Raw genomic sequence first — 17,205 nt, 5'->3', positions numbered from 1 at the left:
GAGGATCTGGGACATAGTGCTTTACATTTTCAAGTCGCTTTGCCAACATTAACCAATCAATCAATTCAATTCATAACCTGCTAGTAATATGAGTAGCTTTAATCTCTCTTGATTAAAGATGAGAATGAACACTCTTAATTCCTGCTTCAATTTAGAGAAAACAGATTGTAACCAGAAATATAAAAGTTGCTGACCCATTGGAATGCTAATTGCCTTTTAGAATTCCTGCTTGCTCACAAAAGCAGGCCATGATCTTGGCAGGAAAAGACAACAGACATTCTGAAGATGGAGATGATAGGATCAACACAGCCATCACAAGAATAGGGGCAGTATGTTAAAAGCTCGCATTTCCAGGAATCTAGGGGATCTGGAATAAAGGCAGGTTGTCATTTCGGTTTGGTACTGAAGTACTTTGTTGGCTGACCTAATTCTACATGTGTACAGGGATATGTAGTGGGGTGATCACCCTGCCCCTGCCTGGAGGGGTTAAAAACAGCCCTGTGGCTGGGGAAAGGCTGATTGGGGAAGCAGCCTCAGCTGGGGCCACACCCCAATCAGGCCACAGCTGGCCCTATAAAGGGGCTGCTAGGCTGAGCTAGGCAGTCTCTTGCTAGTTATAGAGAGAGAAGGGCCTGGGAGCTGAGCAGGGCACCCGGACTGGAGTAGGGCTGGGGGAAGGCCGGAGGAGCTGGGGAGCTCTAGCCTGGAAAACCCCCAGGCTGCAGGCCTTGCTACAGGCCGAGAAGGTACTGGGGTTGCAAAGGGGCAGCCTAAGGGTAGGCAGAGGCAGCAGGACCAAACCCTCCTTGCTGATGATGAGGGGCAATTATATTGCAGTCCACCCCAGTGAGTGGGGGCTAGATGGTGACTGGCAGTAGCCAAAGACTGAGGTAAGGTGGGGATAGGGGGCTTGGGGGTTCCCTGGGGAGGGGTGACCCAGTGAGACTGGGAGGTACTTCAGGGGGCAGAACCCTGAGAGAAGGGGCACCGGGGTCTGGGAGGGACACCGGGGCCAGCAGCAAGCGAGACACTGGCCTACAGAGGGCGCTCCTGAGTGGACAGAGCTAATTCCCAGGACGACCAGAGGAGACGCCGCAGCGGTGAGTCGTCTCCTCGCTACAGGATAGAAGAAGTAAATGCATTAAAACAGGATGCATAACAATTTGATACCAGGAATAGAGGGCTAAGCATCCTTTTTGTATTTGTAAAAATCTTCAAAGTAGAACTGGTTTTAGTAACTTCCCTATAGCCTCTAGGAGCAGATACATTTCATGTACAACATGTTGCTGCTGGAGACAGGAAGAAGCAGGGATGCTTCCGTAACGTGATCTGATGAGTTAATAGATTTTTCCCTAAATGCAATCGACTGCCTCAAACTCAGATTTTCAGCCTATTGACCTGTATTTGTGGATAGCAGGTCCTCCCCTCATATCAGCCTGAGGGACAAATTCTGAGGTGATGCATAATTGTGGGTGTATAAATTACATATTGGTAAATGGGTATGAGTCTAGAGAATCTTGCCCGCATGCTCGGGGTTCAGCTGATCGCCATATTTGGGGTCGGGAAGGAATTTTCCTCCAGGGTAGATTGGCAGAGGCCCTGGAGGTTTTTCGCCTTCCTCCGCAGCATGGGGCAGGGGTCGCTTGCTGGAGGATTCTCAGCGACTTGAAATCTTTAAATCATGATTTGGGGGCTTCAACAGCTGAGTCAAGGGAGAGAATTCTTCCAGGAGTGGGTGGGTCAGCTTTTGTGGCCCGCATCATGCGGGAGGTCAGACTAGATGATCATAATGGTCCCTTCTGACCTTAGAGTCTATGAGTCTAAGTAAGAGCCATGAGTCATCATGGGGTAAGTGAGGAATGAATTTTGCCCGAAATCAGGAAGCCAAATTTTGCTCTCATCTACACTGGTGCAAATCAAGAGGAATTCCTATGAACTCCATGGGTTCCTCTTGAGTTAACCCCATGTAATTGACAGCAGAATTTGGTTGAATGAATCTACACTGGTGAATCCCATATTAGGGGAGCTAAAAAAAGGTGTGAATTACACCTTCTGAGAACTTCTCTAGATCCCCTTTGATTCATCTCTGAATTTGGTCTTATAATCATATTTGCAACATCCATGCATGCTCTGCTTTTTCAGCTGAGTTATAATATTTAGAAACAGGTATTTATAATAGAAGCCCTGACTAACCCTTAGCAGTAGCAGTGCTAGCAGTTGCCAGTATGTTGATTGGAAAAAAAAAATCCATCATGTTATACAGAAGCTTCTGATATTCTCTGATTTTTCCCTCCCCACCCCCATCCCTTTGTTACTATAGCAATCTCCTTCTTTATTAATCTCTTGCTTTTGTACTTGCATCTGGAAACATATTGGAAATATAGTGAAGTGCTCTTGATTTATTTTTCCTGTCTACATTTTTTCATGGTATCACTTACAACTATGTGAAATGAAGGGCATCTTGTTACTTTGGGGCTGGCAATCACTCCTATCCAGACTTTAGCAGATGACATTCTCCTTCCCAATTTAATGTCTGTAAGTGGCATCTCTCCTCTCTTCAAAAAAGACTCTTGCAAAGAAATTAAAATAGCTTCTGCAGACTCTCCTATTCATGTACAATAGGTTCAGCCAATCAGGGACTTGCACCAATGACAACACACCAGCAAACTCAGCTCACCATTCAAAAATAAACCTGTCGTGAGTGGGGCAAGGGTGCTGCAGCCCTGTGGCTAAGTCCACCTGACTGTTCTTAACCTCAGGGCAGCCTGGCCTAGTGGCTGGAGTCAATATAGGTACTCTCTCCCTCAAGGCTGTGTGGCCCAATGGCCAGAGTCAGTATAGGTATGGTTTAATGGTTGTAGGGGGATGGGCCAATGGGCCACCTCCTGGGGGGGGGGGGCGGGTGGCCAGGGTAGGGGGACCAGGGCCCTCCCTATTCCCCCAGGGCCCAGTTAGTGGTGAGTGTACTCACCATTGGGTCAGCTGAAATCCGACCAACATATGCTGACTTCGCTTTCGGTTCTGCAACCATCTCAATATATAGTCCTCCCCGGGCTACTTCCTACCCTTTCTCCTGAAATGGTGGTCTGGGCACCTCCAGGGTCTCCAGGTTCCTCAGACTGTTCAGCTCTCAGGGGCTCTACCCTCCTTTGAGCATCTTCAGGAAGCCAGGTGTCTACCTGGGTCTTGACTGGTTGGCTTCTGCAATCTGGGGCTTCAGCAGCTCCTGGGCTGGAGCCGGCAACATGTGTCCTTCCTGCTTGCCAGTCAGCCTTGACTGAGCTGAGCTGCTCCCTTTTGTACTGGGACCCGGTGGGAGCATGTGCAGCAGGGGCCAAGGGGTATGGCTTCTTGGCCCACAGTGCGGTGTCACCCTGACCTGTTCAGTGTGGGGGAGGTACACCCCCTCACAACACCATGAACAGTTGCACTGACATATTCACTGATATCAAGCGAGTGGGGGCTGGTGATTGCAAACTTAGACCAAACTTGTGCTGATGCAGAAAATCTGTGTGTGTGTGTGTGTGTGTGTGTGTGTGTGTGTGTAAACAACTCAGAAAAGGGGCAATGTTGAGCACTTTTTATGGATGAGCTGAGTGTTTGTTACAGCTCATTTTTATTTTAGGTAGAAATTGCTCACAGAGGTGGTGGTCAGCTCTGAATCCAGATTAGGGGCCTCACTCTCTTGCTATGTACACCAATTTTACATAAGAGCAACTCCACTGACTTTAATGGCATTACTCCTGATGTAATAGTTACTCTGGAAGAGTAAAATCAGGTCCTAGGTGTATGTTATGGATCAGAGGCTGGTTAGAGATGGAACAAAACCATGTGTTGCAAACAAAAAACACAATCACTAAATAAATGACACAGATGAGGAAAAGAAACTAGAACCCTGATCTGACAGCTCCAGAAACAAAGGCCTTTATCATTTAGATGAAAGGAGATCTCTCCTGGCTATCAGTCCCTTGTCCTCAGTGTGAGTCAGCTAGTACAGGGAGTCGAGATGATACATACAAAAATGTGTTTTACAGTGACTGATTCATGCTGGATATCAGCGCTGATAGCCAGTGGCGGATTAATAATTTTGCTGCCCCTAGGCCGGGAAATAATTGCCGCGGCCCTGGCCCCGCCCCGACTCCGCCCTTTTCCTGCCCCCATTCCAACCCCCTCCCCAAAGTCTCCACCCCAACTCCGCTCCCTCCCTTTCCCTATTTGGATCCCTTCCCCAAATCCCTGCCCCTGGCCCCGCCTCTTTCCCCAGCACGCGGCGTTCCCCCTCCTCCCCCCTCCCTCCCTGCCCAGCGAAGCAGCTGTTTCGCGGCACAAACCCTGGGAGGGAGAGAAACAGGATGTGGTGCGTGCTTGCACAGGAGGCGGAGGTGAGCTGGAGCAGGGGGGCGGGGCGCGGAGGGGAGCTTCTGCCCCTGCAAATTTGCCACCCTAGGCCTTGTTGGCCTAGGCAATAATATGGCGCTGCTGATAGCACCAAAACCTCCTGAGCTGTTCTTGAGAACTTTTGCCCTTATACGGCAGGACGGTTGAATGATCTTGGAGGCCATCAACCATGGTGGGCATCTCATGAGAACAACTATCTTGAAATACTTTAACAAACCTCTGCTGAAAACTGGTAAGAACACCCATTCTTGTGAGATTTCACTAGCATCCATACTAGATATGGGTAGAACAAACTTCCACACTACAGTCCCTGTAAGATGCCTCAGCTTGGACCTGATAGGACCATGTTTGTAGGTTAGTGAATAGCATAATCTTCATGACTGTTCTTGATCCCGTCTCTGACTGTCAACAAAGATGCCACTTGGTACCAAAATGTGAAAGTGTTTTTTTTCTGATGTGGGCATCTGTCCACCAAACTATAGAAGTCAATTACACCTGGCGCTAAGAATCTAACTTTGATTCAGTTTAATAGGACTTGTTATATTTTGAAACTGTTAAAAAAATAAATACGCTGTCTTCTGAAACAAAGGCTCTGTTGAAATGCTTATCTAACTGCACCTAGCTTGCGAACATAGCTGTTGTTGTCTCATGGAAAAGGTTAACATTCAGAAAGTTTAATTCCTCCTTTCCAGAAAAATCATTGTAATTAAATTCTAAGTGTAACAGATGGACAATTCGACCCCCTAAATAGAGATATTTATGTAAATATCACTGAACTAATTGATGCTTGGTTGTATCAAAAGGAGGCACACAAGATGCATTTATGGTGTCAACATTTGTGAATGTGATTTACTGCATTAATGACTTCCCATAGAGAGCATTATCTTGAGTAAAAAAGATTCTGGGACCCAATTTATTTTCCTGATCAATGGATTTGCCTGCACAGAAGACAGAGTGCTGGCTTTACAGTAAATTACACATCTGTAGCAATATAGATGAAGCATACACTAGCCCTATTTGATGACAAAGAAGTTACATCAAAAAAATTCCAGCTTCTAATCATCTTTATATTGCATTATCTTAGGAAAAGTAGTGCTAAAAAAGGATAGAGCCATGATTAATTTCTATTCACTTTATTTATAACTACCAAGCAGGGGCCCAAATTTGAACACCCTCATCAATTTCAGATTTGGGAGAAGTTTGGATCCACATCTTTGATAAAGATGGACTTGAAACAGAAATGGATCCAAACCAAAACATCAGATCCAAATCTCCCTCAAACTTCACATTCAGATCAGAAATTCATGGTTTAAACCCATGTCCCAAAACTACATACTATGGCCATTACAGGACTTGTCTGGTGGACCCATAAAGTATCTGCAAAATTGAAATTTTTCTGTTAAGTTTTTAGCCTTTGTGTTAAAACCCTGAAAAATGTGAATTATTTATTATTTGTAATCTGATAGCACTTAGCGTCCCCAGTGAGGGCCCACTGTGCAGGTCCATAGGTTAGCAATGTACACAATTTGATGCCATTGGTGGTGAAGAGGGCAATGTCACCTCAAGAGGAGACAAGACCAAATGAGTAGGGAAGGGCAGAATTCTGAATCAAGCCTTGGATGCAGCCTGGAAGAAGGAGGAGTCAAAGTCGACCTCCTGGTAGGTCACAGGGGGGTTGGTGTACTGTCAACAATGACATACAAGTTAAGAGAGTTTGGCAGGGAAGTTCAGGACCTCACATTTGCCCAGGATAAGTTTAAACTGACAGTGAGACACTGGGATGAGACGTCAGAGAAACGGACGTTTTGGTCAGACACAAGCAATATAAATTCATGTTAAACACTACTCTCCCCTCCATAACCTAGTGAGAGTACATACAATATACCATGGACCTCTGCTCTGCACTTGTTTCAATCCATTTGAGTTTTAACTAGATGTTGCTTATTTTATCGTGGTTTTTCCTCTAACAGTGGTTTTCAGACAGAATACTCGCAAGTTTGTTAATTCCCCCCTGTTTAGGATTATTTCTCAAATCCCTTCTCTCAGAGCTGCCATGTTGCCTTTCTGTTATCTCCTATATGTAGGAAAATTGTAAACATGAGTCATCTTATCTCCTGGGAAAGGTTAACAATCAGCAAGTCTAATGCCTTCACTCCTGGCAGAATCATTGTAATTCCAGTCCTCACTGAAACAGATGGACAATTGCACCGAATAAATAAAGATATTAGTGTAAATATCACTGAACTAATTGATGTTCCTCTGAACCAAAAGAAGGAAAACAAGATACTTACATGTTGTTAACAGCTGTGCATATAATTTACTGCTTTAATGACTTCTTATACTAAGTCACTATCATGGGCACAAAGATTTCAGGATCTAATTTATTTTCTTGATCAGTGTAGCTGAATGCAAAGATGAGACACAGTGCTTGTTGTATAGTAAATCACACATCTACAGCAATAAAATGCAGGCACCCTTTAATATGTTTTTCCCGAGGAAAAAGACCACATCGAGATGTACATTTCTCATTTGCTCTGTTATCGAAGGGGTTTTCTTCTTTAAAAGCATTTTCTGAAATACACCTCTACCCTGATATAACGTGACCCGATATAGCATGAATTAGAATATAACACAGTAAAGCAGTGCTCCAGGGGGGCGGGGCTGCGCGCTCTGGCGGATCAAAGCAAGTTCAATATAACGCGATTTCACCTATAACGCAGTAAGATTTTTTTGGCTCCCGAGGACAGCGTTCTAGCGGGGTAGAGGTGTACTTCTCGCTTATGTTAAAGACAGAGGCACAATTTCTACCCTCTGTTACGCTGATGTAAATGCTGAGCAAATCCCTGGGGATCTGTGGGATTCCTGCACATTTACAACGGGGTAACCAAGAGCAGTATTTGCTGTTTGAGGGTGAATCTTGTCATTCAGGCTTGTAGCGACATTTATGAAAGCTCCTTTGTCTCTGGATCCTGGAAGTCTTTAATACAGCAACTCCCAACATTTAGTGGAAAGTGTCTTAGGGCGCGTCTAGCCTGCAATCACGCTGTGTTTGCAGCTCAGGCTGACATACCTGAATGAGCTTGAATCTAGCTAGCGTGGGTCCTAGAGCAGCGAAGCCAGAGCAGCGCGAGCTTCAACGTGGGCTGTACAAACCTACCCAGAACCCTGGGTAACGACTTGCAGGGCCTGCACTGAAGCTTGCTCCGCTACAGCGTTACCCGGGAACCCAAGCTAGCTAGATTACAGCCAGCTCTGGTCGGTCAGCTCAAGCGGCAATCACACTCAGTGACTCCAGTGTAGACATACCTTCATTTCACTAGAGGAAGGTTACTAAGTGAAGACATCCTTGCTATGATCCTCCTGCAGGCAGCATTCCCAATGACTCCCTACCCTACCATCGGCTCCCTTCTCCCATTCTTGCCTTAATGATGAGCTCAGCAGTCATGCTGGCACCTGTCTCCCATTCAAGTGCACACTCTCTTACCTGCATTGCAGCTTATGTTGAGAATGGAACTTAGAGCAAGCAAAGCTACACTGTTGTTTAGAGAACACACAACTCAATGGAAAGCATGAAAGAATTAGGCATAAAAGGCCAAATGTTGCCAGCGCTGTAGCTGGTCAAAAAGCCTGAAAAATTGATATGAATATTTTTGGGTTTTGTTGTGTTGGAAAAAAATCAAATTTTGAATGAAAAATCTCATTGAAAACTCAAATATCAGAACCATTCAACCAGATTGATCACAAGTTCAAGGATGACATATATTGTAAGATCTTTGGGGCAGGGATTGCCTTGTGTAGTGTTTGTACAGCACCTAGCACAATGGGGCCTGGTCCAGGACTTGACCTTGATATAACTAGTAAATAATAGTTCATATGAGGTTTGTAGTAGTGCTTGTTTCTGGTTAGAAATACTATGGGAACAGCCATTCTTTTTGCCCTTCCAGTTTTGCCCTTGGGTGTAGCAGGATGGAAATCAGCAGTTTTAGTTTGGGGAAAGAGGAAATTTTAATGGATCCAGGCCAGTTACTCTGTCCCTGGTAGTGACAGAAGGGATAGGATGGACAAGATCAATTGCATAGCAAACGTCCAATTTTAACACACAGAAAATGAAAACAACTAATCCAAACAATGTGTAACTTTCTTCCCCCTATGACTCCTTCCAAAAATCTAAATCTGAGCCCTGAATAATTCAAGTTTTACAACATTTACGTATTTCAAATACCCACTGAGTATTACATTTCCTTCTCTGCTGTTCCCATTCAGACATCAAAAACCCTCTCCTATCTTTTTCTTGTCTCTCTCCCTCCCCCTTCCAAATCAATGCTGGATACACAAAATTGCTAGTGGATGCAGTGCTGACTCAAGTAATCTGTGATAACGCTCTCTCCTGACAGATAACACACTGCACTATATTACAAAGCCACTTTCACCCTGGTAATATGCAATTCTAATTCCAAAAGTGTTTGAACATAATATTTCCATCCCACAGACTAATCCTTCACCTCGGTTTTCTTTGAAGACTTAATTCTCACATCACAGGCCCTGTGTTCTTATGGAAAAGGAAACAACTCCTTAGCAGTCTTAGAGAACTTCCTTCCTTTTTCTCGTTGCCACAAATCACAACACAACATGGTGTGCATAGGTCATTGCTCACTGCCGCAAGTTGTATTCGGAACTCTCCATACTATTTTTGTATCCGTAACTGACATGTAACAATTGTTTTGCTAGTTAACACAAATATGTTGACAAATGTGTATGAAGCCTGTATTCTAATGATCCAAGCTGTCATTAGGTGTTAGAAACCAGCATAAATCTGCTAATTTAGTACAATGGCAGCACCCTAGGTAGGATGGTCAAATGGTTTGGGCATAGGACTAGCCTAGGACCTGAGAGACTTGAGTTCAATTTCCTGCTCTGCCACAGACCTCATGGGTGACCTGGAGCAAGTCCATTAGTCTCTCTGGGCCTCAGTTCCCCATCTGTGAAATGGTGATAATAGAGCTTGAATGACCAATGCATTCAATTGCCTCAGTTTTTGCATGCCCATTTTGAGATACGTAAACAGAATTTGATTTTGGGAGAGAACATGCTCAGCATTTTCTGAGAAATCAGACCCCCTTTAAGACATCTCAAAGTGGGTACCGAAAATCACTAGTCACTTTTGAAAATCTTGGCCAGAAAGTCCTGCTGGTAAACCCTAGGGACAACCAGCTTCAGGCACGAAGATTGAGAAGGGGTTTATAGCGCATTATTGTTGTGAGTTACTAGTAAAGGATGTGTGTTTAGGCATTAACTCAGAGTCTGTGTGTTCTATTAAGGAAATAACTCAGTCTATTCATCACGCTTTACAGAAAAGACAGACTGCCCCTGCCTTGAGAGCTTACAGTCTACAAAGAGAGAAACACAGGAAACAAGGACAGCAGATAAGGACAGGGAAAGAGGAGCAGTACAACAGCAGCAAATAAAGGACATGTAAAACATATTAGAGAGACAAGATGCGTGAGGTAATCTCTTTTATTGGACCAACTTCTGTTGGTGAGAGAGACAAGCTTTTGAGCCACACAGAGCTCTCCTTCAGGTCTGGGAAAGGTAATCCCAGTGTCACAGCTGAATACAAGGTGGAACAGATTGTTTCGCAGAAGTAGTAAGCACATATTCTAAAGGAATGTCTACACTGCAATGAGAAACCTGTGGCTGACCCATGACAGCTGATTCAGGCTAGTGGGGCTTGGGCTATAGGGATACTTCATTGCAGTGTAGACTTCCGGGTTTGAGCTAGAGCCTGGGTTCTAAGATCCTGCGAGATGGGAATTCTACACTGTAATGAAACAGCCCTGCAGCCCGAGCCCTGTTGGCTGGCATGGGTCAGCCGCGGGTTCCTAGCTGCAGTGTAGACATACCCATAGGGACCATTCAAGGTCGAGTGGCCCATTAACACCTCTGCAGTCATAGGACAAAAAGACGAGGTTAGTGGATTATAGATCGTTGTAATAACTCAAAAATCCAGTGTCTCTGTTCAGACCATGATTTTTAGTGTCTAGCAGAGTAATGAATTTAAGCTCCCAGGCTTGTCTTTTGAAAGCATTGTGCAGGTTTCCTTTGAGGATGAGGACTGATAGGTCAGGTATAGAGTGACTGATGTGGCGTTATTGTCTTATCATTTTTCTGTGTGAGTTCATTTGAGAACAAGTGATTGTCTGCTTTCATCCACATAGTTGTTTGGGGGGCATTTAGTGCACTGGGATGAGGTACACCACATGTTGTGCTAGGCATGTGTAAGACCCACCGATCTTGAAAGGGGTGTTGATCATCATAGCAGTGGAGGTAAGTCTGCAGGTTTTGCAACTGAGTTCTGGCAGGAGCTGATGCTGCTTTGAGTTGGTGTGTCTTGGTCTGTGTGGATCTTGCTTCTGATGATGAGGTTGGCGGGTTGTTTTGACAGCTAGAAGTGGGGGCTCAGGAAGCGTTCAGTGTAGCTCTAAAGCTTGTCTCTCACCAACAGAAGTTGGTCCAATCAAAGATATTACCTCACATGCCTTGTCTCTCAAATATCCTGGGACCAACATGCCTACAACTACACTGCATACATAAACATATGTTGTTTACAAAACTTGAACTTCCCCATGGAGATGGGGTGGGGAGGGAATCCATCCACAGCTCACCCACTTTTTGGCAGGGCCAGACCTGAGTGGCACTTTGTGCACCAGGTCTCACCACCACTTACTCAAATTGGGAGGGGTGAGTGTAGGGGCTCATGGGCCAGGGGAGTCAGGCTGCTTGGATGAGAAACACCTGCGAGGGGAAGAGGAGGGTCGGGGGGAGGCAATTCTGTGGTCTCCCCACTTTAAATAGTGCTCCACAGCCCCTGGATCAGACAGTCCTCTCCGAGACTAATGGATGACAGAAGAGAAAACATAGCTGGAAGGCGAAGGAGTATGAAATTCCAGGAACACAGTAGCATTTCATTTGATTGTTGTGTGGGTTTTTCCTGCAGGAAATGGTTGCTTATTTTATTCCCCCTTGGGGGGGAGAAAAAAGCACAGACACCTGGTAGGTTCAGAGAAAAGGATCACGAACATTAAAATGGCAAGAACTTCAGCATTTTCTGATTCATGCTGCTAGATGGGTTTTTTCCTTTTCCAGTTTTTATCAGGGTTTTTTGGATAGGAATTACTGGAGAGCAACAGATAAAACCAGACAATATTTTTTCCAGGCTTTGACTCTTCTCTTTGTTAACAGGTGCATTTCTTGCTTTTTATCCAAGCTTGTTTTTTTTCAGCCTCTATCTCCTTCACAATTCATTTCCACAAATGTGATTATTTCCATTTTCCGCTTCATATAATGAATCATGTCTTTGTTTTGAGAGCTCTACCTCTTGATCCCCTCTGGGCTCAAATGCATGAAATTTGATACATTAGATGTTCTATCCCATTACATTAATCAGGGATGAAGCTCATTTTCTGAAGAAAAAAAATGGCTTGAACCTCACAAAGTATTTATTAAAATGACGGCTTTTAAAATAATTATTGCAGATCCTCTCAATCAAAAATCCAATACACAGGAGAAGTGATCTATTGGAGCAAAGGACAAAAGTCAAACTGACGTGGTTGAACACTAACAGTTACGTTAGAGAGGTGTTTGTTTGTTGAGTTCCTAGTGGGAGATACTTTAAAGAGACTGGGGATAATATTTTAGGGAATATCCCATTCAGTTTTCTGACTAGGACGTTGGAAGAACCAAAGAGACTGTGCCCCAGAGAATGCACACAGGGTTTTAAATTTCACCCAATGCATTCTGGGACAGAACTGCAGGAGTTTAACTGCAGTGTCCTGTGAAAACTCAGGCAGTGGAGATATGCCTAAGAAAGCTCATAAAATCTAACCCAAGGCTCACTGAAGTCAATGAGAGTCTTGCCTTTGACGTTAGTGGACTTTGGATCAGGCTTAAAGTTTGTGGTTGAAAACTCCCAGTGATTTCAATGGGGCCAGGATTTCCTCCTGTGTCTGTCTCCGTCTCAGTGCCTTAATTCAAGAAGCTCCCCAAGCAAATGGGACATAATGTCCGTGATGACAATGAGGGGCATAGCCCGGGGGGCATTCCAGCTGGTTTCTACGAATAAGTGCTCCTTTTGGTGAAAAGGGGCTACTAAGGCCCACTCCTTTTCAAGTCAATGGCAAAACTCCCATTGACTTTAACGATGCAGAATCAAGTTTCAGCTGGAGATTGTGATCATCAAGTGGAATTGACCAACCTGGCGCTTTTTTTCCCCCCTCTTCTAAGTATATTTAACACAATCTGTAATTTAGGAAAGAAACTTTGAATTATCCTGGCTATGGAGGTTAACTCAACTGGAGAGAACTTCACAAGGGGGGGGGGGGGCACTTCTCAGCTACTGGAGGCTGACTGGCCTGGTTCTGCCCCCATGCTGCAAATAGGCGAAAGTATCCCTTGGAAGGCATCTATGGATTTTATTACTCCGAAAAAGGAAACATTCAGGTAAGCGCAGATAAGTTTTCCTATTGCTGGGCCAATGCATTATGTGCCTTCTGATGCGCAGTTCTGTCAGGGCACTCTGAACCCTGAACCAGACTGCACATGGTGACGCCCGGTCTGCTTGAGAATCCTGATTCCACTGGGTCAACACACACACAATTGAGTGGAATCCTCAGGCTAGGACAGAGGCACCCGTGCCCAGAGTTCTTTCAATCGCAGGGAGAGGGCATTGCACAGCTGGCGGTTGCTGCAATGGGTGTAGCATGGATGAGGAAGGGATGAATGGATTCCCCCAGCACCGTGCCTTTGCCTTCCTCCTTGCTTCCAATCCCTCACACAACATGCAGTGATAAATGTCCCAAACCCGGCACTTCCTCCTGGCTGCCAAACATCAAGTGACCCCATCAGGACCTAAAACACAGGTGTGCTCTTTGTGAATGGGACTCCTACAGCTGGGATTGCCCCCAACGGGATTGTGACCACATGACTCTGATGGTCTCAAACACTTCTAAGCCTTTACCGAGCACTTCAAGACATCATCTACTCTATTACACTGAAGTTATAAAAAGTGACAAAATGTGCCAAATGTCAGTAAGGTTCTGTGCAAGGCCATGTCATTTAAGGCATCCTAATGTAGCTCCAGGGTTACTCTGATGCACTGTACTCTAAGGATACAATCCTGTGCCCTTAACTGTCACAGTGCCTGCTGTGGGTCACAGATGAGAATGGCAAATTCAGGACAGACTGATTAAAAAACACCAGGGCAGTCACACCCCAAAACTGTTGCTTATTCTAACAGAGTTCACCAAGCCAGTAACAAAATGAGCCCCTGTATCACTACATAGTTAACAAAGGGCAAACACAGTCTCCTTCAGGCAAGCCAGCCCCTATCACCACCCAGACAGCTGGTCTTTGGGTGGAGACGTTACTGAAAACCAGATTAATCATCCATAAAGTTCTTCTAATCCCAAAGGATCAGTCACTCCCGCAGGTCAATATATATACTTTAGATCTCACTAAATACCATGGTGCAGCCAATTCCTTTAGCAAAACTATAACTAAAGGTTTATTAATAAAAAAGAAAAGAGTTATTAAATGGTTAAAGGAATCATATATATTACACGTGATTTCAGAGTCTATGGATCAGGTTCATTGCAGTGATGGTAAGTCTGCTAGCTTGCAAAAAGTCTCCTTGAAACACCCAAAGAGATTGGGGGTCATCAGTCCCAGTCCTAACAAAGCTTCCTTTTGTTAGCAAATCACAGTCCAGAGGACTGTAGAGAAAGAAATTGTCAGTCTCCCTTTATACTTTCAGCCTCAGTGCATGGAAAGTTACTGGCAAAAGATGGAGCCTTAGAGCATATGTCCTTATCACATGTTCTTACATGCCTTGCTTAATCATGGGGCAGCTATTGTCTCAGTGCGCTCTGGAACGTCTCCAGGAGGGACTCATTGGGCCAGCCGATTGTCCTTAATGGGTCATCAATCATGCTGGCTCGTCTAGATGAAAATCTGTCTTGGGGCGTCACCCAATAAAACAATATGTTTGAGATACAAACACATAGAAAATATTTATAACTTCATAAATAATGATTATACATGGATTTAAACAGGATAATCATACTTAACAGATAACTTTTCCATTTATACCTTACATCAGTGTTTCCCAAACTGTGGTACGCGTACCCCTGGTGGTATGTGAAAGGGTTTCAAGGGGTACGTGGCCTGTTCAACCCGGCTGGCAAGGGGCCAGCAGTGGGCTGAGCGGGGCCAGCGGACAGAACCCCAGACCCGCGGTGGGTTGAGTGGCTCAGCCCGCTGCTGGCCCAGGGTTCTGTCCGCCAGTCCCGCTCAGCCCGCTGCCGGCCGGGGGTCCCGTTCACCCAGGCCGGCAGCGGGCTGAGCCGGGCTGGCGACCGGGATCCTGGGTGGCAAGGGGCTGGCAAGGGTTGAGCGGGACCGGCGGCCGGGAACCCGGCTGACAAGGGACTGGCAGCGGGCTGAGCGGGGCCGGCGGACAGAACCCCAGACCGGCGGTGGGCTGAGCAGCTCAGCCCGTTGCTGGCCCGGGGTCCCGGCCGCCGGTCCCGCTCAGCCCGCTGCCAGCCGGGGGTCCCGTTCACCCAGGCCGGCAGTGGGCTGAGCCAGGCCGGCAGCTGGGACCCCGGCTGGCAGCAGCGTGCCAGTAAAAATCGGCTGCCGTACCGATCATAGAATCATAGAATCATAGAATATCAGAGTTGGAAGGGACCTCAAGAGGTCATCTAGTCCAACCCTCTGCTCAAAGCAGGACCAATTCCCAGCTAAATCATCCCAGCCAGGGCTTTGTCAAGCCGGGCCTTAAAAACCTCCAAGGAAGGAGACTCCACCACCTCCCTAGGTAATGCAAACCACGTGTGCGGCGTTACCGCGGCTCAGGCAATACACGTGCCTTTGTAGCATATGCAGAAGTCATACCGATGGATAAAAGATAAAAGTGAATAACTACTCCTGGCAAGTACATACTTGGTGTGTATTAATATACAAAATTTCTTTTTGTTTTTGTTAAACCCATTTACAATGGATCGCTAGCTAAAAACGGGAAGTTTGAAATGTACAAAAGAAAATTATGAAGGAAATACGAATGTTAGTGATTATTATGCTGAAAAATGCAATGATATGGCTACATCAGACAACTGTGATGACCAAATTAGTGAACCGTGTGAACCATCTGTAAGGAAACAAAAAAAGCCTGCAAATATTTTTGAAGAATATCTTAAAATGGGATTTTCGTGGACTGGCGATGAGGTGGAGCCTGTTCCACTATGTGTGATTTGTTACGAGACTCACAAATGACAGTATGAAGCCATCCAATCTAAAACGCCATTTCGATAGCAAACAAAGTATATGAAGGAAAACCTGTAGAATTCTTCGAAAATAGGCACAAAGATCTCCAACAGTCCCAGAAAACAATTCCTAATGTGACGGACGGTGAAAATATGAAAGCTTTGGAAGCTTCATATAGTGTGGCGTACTTAATTGCAAAGTCCGGAGCTGATGAAGTGATTGGCGAGACATTAGTAAACCCTGCAGCCAAAGTAATGGTGCAAGTGATGATTGGAGACAAGGCTAGCAAAGCTATAGATTGTGTTCCCCTCTCAAATAACACTGTTCATCATAGAATCACAGCTATGGCCAAAAATGTAAAGCAGCAATTCTTGTCAAGAGTACAAAAGAGTCGGTACTATGCACTGCAAGCAGATGAATCCACTACGTTGTTAATTTAGCTAATCTTTTGTTGTTTGTCAGATACGAGCTGAATAATGAAGTCCATGATGATATTTTGTTCTGCCAACCTATGCCAACACATACAACTGGAGAAGCTATATTTAAAGTTATTGATGACTTTATCAAAAACAGTGACTTGGATTGGAGTCGTTGTGTTGGAATAAACATGGATGGCGCCAGAGCCATGATTGGTTTGAAGAAAGGAGTTGTTGCACGTATTCAAGCTGTTCCACCAGAAGCAAAATCAACCCATTGTTGCATTCACAGGGAAGCACTCGCCACCCAGAACATGCAGACAGATCTAAAGCAAGTACTGGATGAAGCTGTGAAAATCAATTTTGTGAAAGGCTGCCCTCTGAACGCCCGGCTGTTTTCTCAGCTTTGTGATGAGATGGGCAGTGATTACACACAACTCCTATTTCACACTGAAGTGCGTTGGCTTTCGCGTGGAAAAGTTCTGAATCGCCTGTTTGAGCTACGAGAAGAACTGCAAGGTTTTTTTTAGATGAAACCCTTAACCTGCGAGACCATATACAAGACTGGAAATGGCTATGCAAACTAGCATATATTGCAGATATCTTTGCTCACTTAAACAACCTCAATCTATCCTTGCAAGGGAAACTCCTATCCGTTTTCCATGTTCAAGACAAAGTGAGCGCCACGGTCGCAAAATTGAAACTGTGGCATAAACGTCTTAGTCGTCATGAACTGGATTCCTTTCCATCTCTTCATGACTTAGTAATAAACTCGACGAACAAACTTGATAGTGATGTGTTGCAAACCATGAAGCAGCATTTGGAAAGCTTGCAGAAAGATCTTTAAGTATTTCCCTGAACCGGACGGCACCTTTGAATGGATAAGGAACCCTTTTATCATCAATGTTCAAACATTGCCAAATAACCTCTCTGCTTCAGAAGAACAGCTCTTGGAGCTGGCTTCAGATAGCTTCCTGAAAACACAATTTGAGCAAAATACACTGACGTCATTTTGGTTGGGGGTTAGCTCTGAATATCCAGCTCACTTGACAGCTTTGTCCGATAATCTTCT

General features: G+C 45.0%; 1 pseudogene; it reads left to right on the top strand.

Moving 5' to 3' along the window:
* The first annotated feature begins 4,545 nt into the window (after window positions 1-4,545).
* LOC135981210 (zinc finger BED domain-containing protein 5-like) lies at window positions 4,546-16,980 on the top strand (annotated as a pseudogene).
* The last annotated feature ends 225 nt before the right edge of the window (window positions 16,981-17,205 follow it).

This window comes from Chrysemys picta, chromosome 2 (genome assembly GCF_011386835.1).
Source record: "Chrysemys picta bellii isolate R12L10 chromosome 2, ASM1138683v2, whole genome shotgun sequence".
NCBI lineage: Eukaryota > Metazoa > Chordata > Testudines > Emydidae > Chrysemys > Chrysemys picta.
This window is presented reverse-complemented; position numbering and strand designations above follow the sequence as displayed.